We start from the raw sequence: 7,500 nt of genomic DNA on the forward strand, positions 1-7,500 counted from the left end.
ATATGTTTTGTAGTGTATCAAGTTAAATGTAAACTAACGAGTTTCTCTCCTTAGCTTTGTCTCAACGTAAGTTTTACATATATATCAAGAATCATATACATCTACATATTATACTAAGTTATAAAGATTGATTATTAATAGGCTATTGAAACTTTATAGAGAAAACCATTGCCCTCTAATTTGGTGAAGACTTCTTGAAGGGGTTGATTACCAAACTCAACATTATACAACTTTTAACTTTAACATTAATAAGATTCTTGGCTTTCGCTTCATAGAATGATCTACGTTGGTTATGAGTTTGTACTTCGGTAAGGTTTTTTTTTTTTTTTTTTTTTTTTTTTTTTTTTTTTTTTTTTTTGGCTGTGAATGAGAGTTTACAATCGCGAGTAGTTATAACTTCATAATCGCTTCCAATTGCTGTGTTGTCGTTGGAATTTTCATCGTAAATGGTATGGTTAGTGGAATGTCCGGAAGATAAAATTGAAAAAGCTAATGTCCAATATCTGTGTGAGGGATTCATAGAAGATCACTGTAAAATTAATAGATATATCCTAAAAACAGTGATATACATATCAAAATACTTCCTTGCTTCAAGTTGGTTACTATTAAGTTTATAGGAGATTAATTATTTATTTTTAAAGTGTCGTCTATTTTCTCTTTTGGATCATATATTTCGAGAACCAGGCAGATATTTACTCCTAATATAAAAATTTGGTTTATCTAACACCAAGAAACCATTTGATTCAATTCTGAAAAATGTTTTACCATAAAATGAATACAACTTTCTCTCGAAACAAGTTTACACTATGGAAATCTGCACTAATAATATAGAAGATATTTTAGATATCGTATAAAGTTAAATAATATTAGAATCATAGAACTTGAAGTTAATGTTTGTCATATGAAATTATATAGAAGTTTACTTAAATTACTAATGCGTCTAAACGTTCTATTGAACAATAATTGCTTTATGAAGATCTAAGATTATTACATTAAAAAAATAAGTACTATCACGAAGTCGTTCGAAAAAAAAAAATCGGTATATAGTGCATGGGACTTCGTTTCTCAATATTATCATAAAGTATATTTTAATATATTTTATATCATAGGGAATGTTAAAATTCAGTAAATATTCACTTTGACTTTGATTACCAGTATTATCATAAAGTATATTTCAATTTATTTTATATCATCGAGAATGCTAAACTTTAGTACATATTTCTTGTGACTTTGATTCCAAATATTATCATAAAATATATTTGATATATTTTATATCATAGAGAATGTTAAACTTCAGTACATAATCCCAGTGACTATGAATTCCAATGTTATCATAAAGTATATTTAACTATATTCTATACCATAGAGAATGTTAAACCTCTAGACATATTCTCTGTGACTTCGATTCCCAACTTTATCATAAAATATATTTAAATATATCATATATCAAAGACAATGTTAAACTTTTAGCGCTAGCAAAAGAGAATGATAATATTTGAGAACGTAAAATAACCATATTTCAGAAATATAGTACAACTAATTCAAAGAGAGATACACAAATGCCCAAAGAAGCTTGGAAGGAAATGCCTAAGACTTAAGAGGCAAAACAACATGAAAACTGAAATAACCTCGCGAGATTATCCCTTCAACTTGGCTAGAAAAAGCAACGAATAATTTTGAAAGGGGCAAAAAGTATTAAGAGCAACTGCAATATTACAGCAAGACAATGGCAACTGAGATTCTGAAATTGGCCGTAATGATATACGAATTATTAGATTGAAGTAAGGTTTTAAAAGGGGCAGAAAGTATTAAGAGCAACTGTAATATTACAGCAAGACAATGACAATTGAAAAACTGAAATTGGATGTAATGATATACGAATTATTTGATTGGAGTAAAGTCCTTGCATAAAGAGAATGTCATGGATATATTGGAACTTAAAGCCAAAGAGTCTTGTAATTCTTCTTCCTGGAAGACTATAATCGACGAACCAGCATTTCCAATAGGGATCACAATGGCGTTAGTGAAAGGATTTTTCTTTTAACGCGAAATTTCCCCCATTCGACAGCGTCGACAATCTTGATTTTCTTGGCTATTACACGAGGTCTCTTTGTCAGGGGAGTAAAATGAGGAACGTTTTACTTTTCTACTTCGATTTTATGAGAAAGCTCTCTCTCTCTCTCTCTCTCTCTCTCTCTCTCTCTCTCTCTCTCTCTCTCTCTCTCTGTCCTTCCTTACCTCTTCCTACAACGTCGTTCTTCTCTTCAATTCCAGGAATCCCTTGTTCTCTCGCTATTTGTGTGTGACCCAGTTTTCTTTTCTCTCTCTGTCTGTGACCCTATTATTCCAATCTATCTGCGATTCTTTTACTCTCTCTCTCTCTCTCTCTCTCTCTCTCTCTCTCTCCTCTCTCTCTCTCTCTCTCTCTCTCTTTCACGCTATTATTTCTATCTCTCTCTCACCCTATTATTTCTACCTATCTCCAATTATTTTACTCTCTCTCTCTCTCTCTCTCTCTCTCTCTCTCTCTCTCCTCTCTCTCTCTCCTCTCTCTCTCTCTCTCTCTCTCTCTCTCTCTCTCTGCGTTTCCGTATTCCCCTCAAAAGCTTGTTGAAAGAGGCCAGATTGGGAGCTTTTAGTAACTTTGTTTTTTCTATTAACTTTCACCATCAACCATTGGCTTCTTTTCCCCGCCACCCGGTGATCGAGATATTCCAGGGGACCCTCTTTTATCAGAGAGAGAGAGAGAGAGAGAGAGAGAGAGAGAGAGAGAGAGAGAGAGAGAGAGAGAGAGAGAGAGAGAGAGTACGAATAAAATAGGATGTTTTAAAATGTTCCCTAAGGATTCAAGTCAGTGATTAGTTGTCACAAAAACAGAAAAATATATGTATTAGAGTTAATGTATTGAAATGTGTTAAAATATCACCTTGAATAGAAACTTGACTTTTATATGAGTCCATAAACAATATATCTTGATATAAATCAAATAAAAAAAAAGATAAAAAACTTCTTTTTCATAAGATGGAAGTTGTGGCAATTGGCATCTAATACTGTGGGCGATCTTGCCGTGTTGCCATGGCACCCACACTAATTTGTGTATCATTAAGACTCATGATAATTCAAGATGAAGGTTCTTTAATTATGTCTTTTTTTATGTTAGACACTGATTCCTCAATAATTTCTTATGAAGATTGTAAAGTTTATATTTGAATCTTATGTGTTTTATTGGTATGGAAGTTTTTTAACGTGAGGTATTCTACATATTAAATAAAAAGTAAGCTTGATATATATATATATATATATATATATATATATATATAATACATACATATATACTATATATATATATATATATATATATATATATATATATATATATATGTATACATACATATATATATATATATATATATAATATATATATATAAATATATATATATATATATATATATATATATATATAATATATATAATATAATATTATATATATATATATATATATATATATATATATATAATATATATCATATAATATATATATATGTATATATACATATATATATATATATATATATATATATATATATATATTTATATATATATATAAACATATATATTTATATATATATATACATACATATATATATATATATATATATATATATATATATATATGTATATAAATATACATATTTATATATATACATATATATATATATATATATATATATATATATATATATATATATATATATATATATGTATATATGTATGTATATATATACACACACTCACACATGTACACATACACACACACACGCATATATATATATATATATATATATATATATATATATATATATATTTATATACGTAGTTGACCAGTATACTTACGGAGATTAATGTAAATATAGAGAAAGGTCATTGTTGAGGAATCTAGAATAAAGACACAAACGAGATGCTGTCAGAAATGAATGTAGTTAGGTTTGAAACCGGGAGTATTTAAAATATACATAAAATATATAGGATATATGCGTTGGAAATCTGAGTATTTAGAATATATGAAGAATATATAGGATATATGCGTGGAAAACCTAAGTCCTTAGAATATATGTAGAATATACACTGTATGATATAGGCGTGGCAAATCCAAAAGATCTAAGACTAGAAAGGGTTAGTTTACAGCAGAGAATGGTGATGGAAATGACTGACGAAAGATCCAAGACTAGTTTACAGCTAAGAATGGTAATGGAAATGACTGACGAAATTATTATTATTATCACTAGCCAAGCTACAACCCTAGTTGGAAAAGAAAGATGACATAAGCCCAGGGGCTCCAACAGGGGAAAAATAGCCCAGCGAGGAAAGGAAATAAGGATATAAATAAATGATGAGAATCAATTAACAATATATCATTCTAAAAACAGTAACAGCGTCAAAACAGATATGTCCTATATAAACTATTAACAACGTCAAAAACAGATATGTCATATATAAACAATAAAAAGACTCATGTCATCCTGGTCAACATAAAAAACATTTGCTCCAACTTTAAACTTTTGAAGTTCTACTGATTCAACTACCCGATTAGGAAGATCATTCCACAACTTGGTAACAGCTGGAATAAAACTTCTAGAATACTGTGTAGTATTGAGCCTCATGATGGAGAAGGCTTGGCTATTAGAATTAACTGCCTGCCTAGTATTACAAACAGGATAGAATTGTCCAGGGAGATCTGAATGTAAAGGATGGTCAGAGTTATGAGAAATCTTATGCAACATGCATAATGAACTAATTGAAAGACGGTGCCAAAGATTAATATCTAAATCAAGAATAAGAAATTTAATAGACCGGTAAGTTTCTGTCCAACAAATTAAGATGAGAATCAGCAGCTGAACACCAGACAGGAGAACAATATTCAAAACAAGGTAGAATGAAAGAATTAAAACACTTCTTCAGAATAGATTGATCACCGAAAATCTTGTAAGACTTTCTCAATAAGCCAATATTTTGTGCAATTGAAGAAGACACAGACCTAATGTGTTTCTCAAAAGTAAATTTGCTGTTGAGAATCACACCTAAAATTTTAAAAGACTCATACAAAATGAAAGAAACATTATCAATAGTGAGATCTGGATGTTGAGGAGCCACCGTCCTTAACCTACTTACAATCATACTTTGAGTTTTGTTAGGATTCAACTTCATACCCCATAATTTGCACCATGCACTAATTTTAGCTAAATCTCTATTAAGAGATTCACCAACCCTAGATCTACATTCAGGGGATGGAATTGATGCAAAGAGAGTAGCATCATCTGCATATGCAATAAGCTTGTTTTCTAGGCCAAACCACATGTCATGTGCACATAGTAGGAAAAGTAATGGGCCAAGAACACTACCCTGTGGAACACCGGATATCACATTCCTATAATCACTATGGTGCCCATCAACAACGACTCTTTGAGATCTATTGCTTAAAAAATCAATAATAATTCTAAGAAACGACCCACCCACTCCAAACTGTTTCAGTTTGAAAACAAGGTTCTCATAATTAACACGGTCAAAGGCAGCACTAAAATCAAGGCCAATCATACGAACTTCCTGACCACAATCGAGGGATTTCTGTACAGCATTGGAGATTGTAAGAAGGGCATCCAAGGCCTTTGCGAAAACCAAATTGCAAACTAGGGAGTAGGTGACTACCTTCAGCAAACCTATTAAGACGTTTTGCCAGAAGACGTTCAAAAACTTTAGATAATATGGGAGTTATGGAATTTGGTCAGTAATCAGTGGGACTTGAGCTACCACAAACACATTTACATAGAGGAGTAATAATACCAATTCTCCAACAAGTGCTAAAAGCTCCTCTTTTTGCTAACTTGCGCAAAATAACAGATAATTTTGGAGCTAAGAAATCTGTTGTCTTTATAAAAACAAAGGAAAAATACCATTTGGGTCTACACCTCCATAAGCATCAAGGTCCATCAACAGAGCTTTAATCTCACGAGATCGAAAAGCTAAAGTAGTTAGTGTAGCCTCAGGAAAACAGGAATGAGGAAGTTCAAGTTTTTCATTACTCTGTTTACTGTCAAAAACATCAGGCAAAAGGGTTGCCTTTTCCTCTGAACAGTGTGTGACTGAGCCATCTGGTTTAAGTAAAAGAGGAACTGTTGTATCTACACCAAAGAGTGCAGATTTAAGGGTAGACCACCATTTATGTTCCTGAGTTGTACCAGAAAGGGTTTCTTTTATGGTAAAATTGTATTCCTTTTAAGTTGAGGCATAAACTCTCTGAGCAAAAGCTCGAAGCTGAGTATAGTTGTTCCAGGTCAAATCTGATCTGTTACCCTTCCAAAGGTGATAGGCGTCTGGCTTCTTCAAATAAGCACGTCTACAATCATCACTGAATCACGGTTTGTCCTTCACTCGGTACCTTAGCTCATGAGAAGTGATACGCCTATCAATTATGCTGACTAGATTCTCATTCAAAGGGACAACAGGATCTACACTACTATATAATTGTGACCAATTCAAGCACAAAAGATCATGCAAAATCCCATTCCAGTCTGCTTGGGATTTCATATGAATTTTACAAGAGTATGATATATCAGGGACAGGCTGCTCAGTCATCACTACTAATGAAATCAAGGCATGATCAGATGTCCCGACTGGAGAACCAACCTTTTATAGTTATAACGCCATGGGAGTCAGTGTATACAAGGTCCAAGCAATTACCAGACCTGTGAGTAGCTTAATTTATGATTTGCTCACAGCCTGATTCAGAGGCAAAGTCTAAAGCTCTTAAGCCATGGCGATCGGTAGGAGAGATAGAACTTAACCACTCCCTATGGTGAGCATTAAAATCACCAAAAAAAGACAAAAGAAGCCTTACTATCATCTTCTTGTATCTTAGCCATAATGGTAAGAAGACAATCGAAGATAGAATCATCCATGTCTGGATTCCGGTAGATCGAACACAAATAAAAGTTGTTATGCCTGCCACAAACTTTTATTACCTGAATCTCATGACATCCACATTGATAGCAGGACTTATGAGAAGCAGGGTACTGGGTCCTAATATACACCGCCATTCCCCTGGCCTTAGGGATGGCATCACGTTTCAACATTATTGGCTCCTTAAAACCAGTTATAAGGAGCTCAGATGAGTGCCTCATATTAGAAACCAAATTTTCTGAACACAATAGAATATCATACTGTCTGGACGCAACTGTAAGGTCTTGGATATTTGCATGAAGACCACGAATATTGCAATACAGAAGACGACATTGACAAAATCTAGGACGTACTGGTCCCGTATGTCTCCAGACTAGTTTATGCTTAAGAATGGTTATGGAATGACTACTGAGGATGAAAGAATGGCTGCTCTGAAGCTAGAGAAACAAAGGACACCAGGAATTCATTAGATCACTGACATAATATTGTATTGATTGATTCATTTTGATTTTTGGCATCTTGTCATCGAAGGTCATTGACGCCGGT

The sequence above is a fragment of the Palaemon carinicauda genome, chromosome 4, assembly GCF_036898095.1.
Source record: "Palaemon carinicauda isolate YSFRI2023 chromosome 4, ASM3689809v2, whole genome shotgun sequence".
Taxonomy (NCBI): Eukaryota; Metazoa; Arthropoda; class Malacostraca; order Decapoda; family Palaemonidae; genus Palaemon; species Palaemon carinicauda.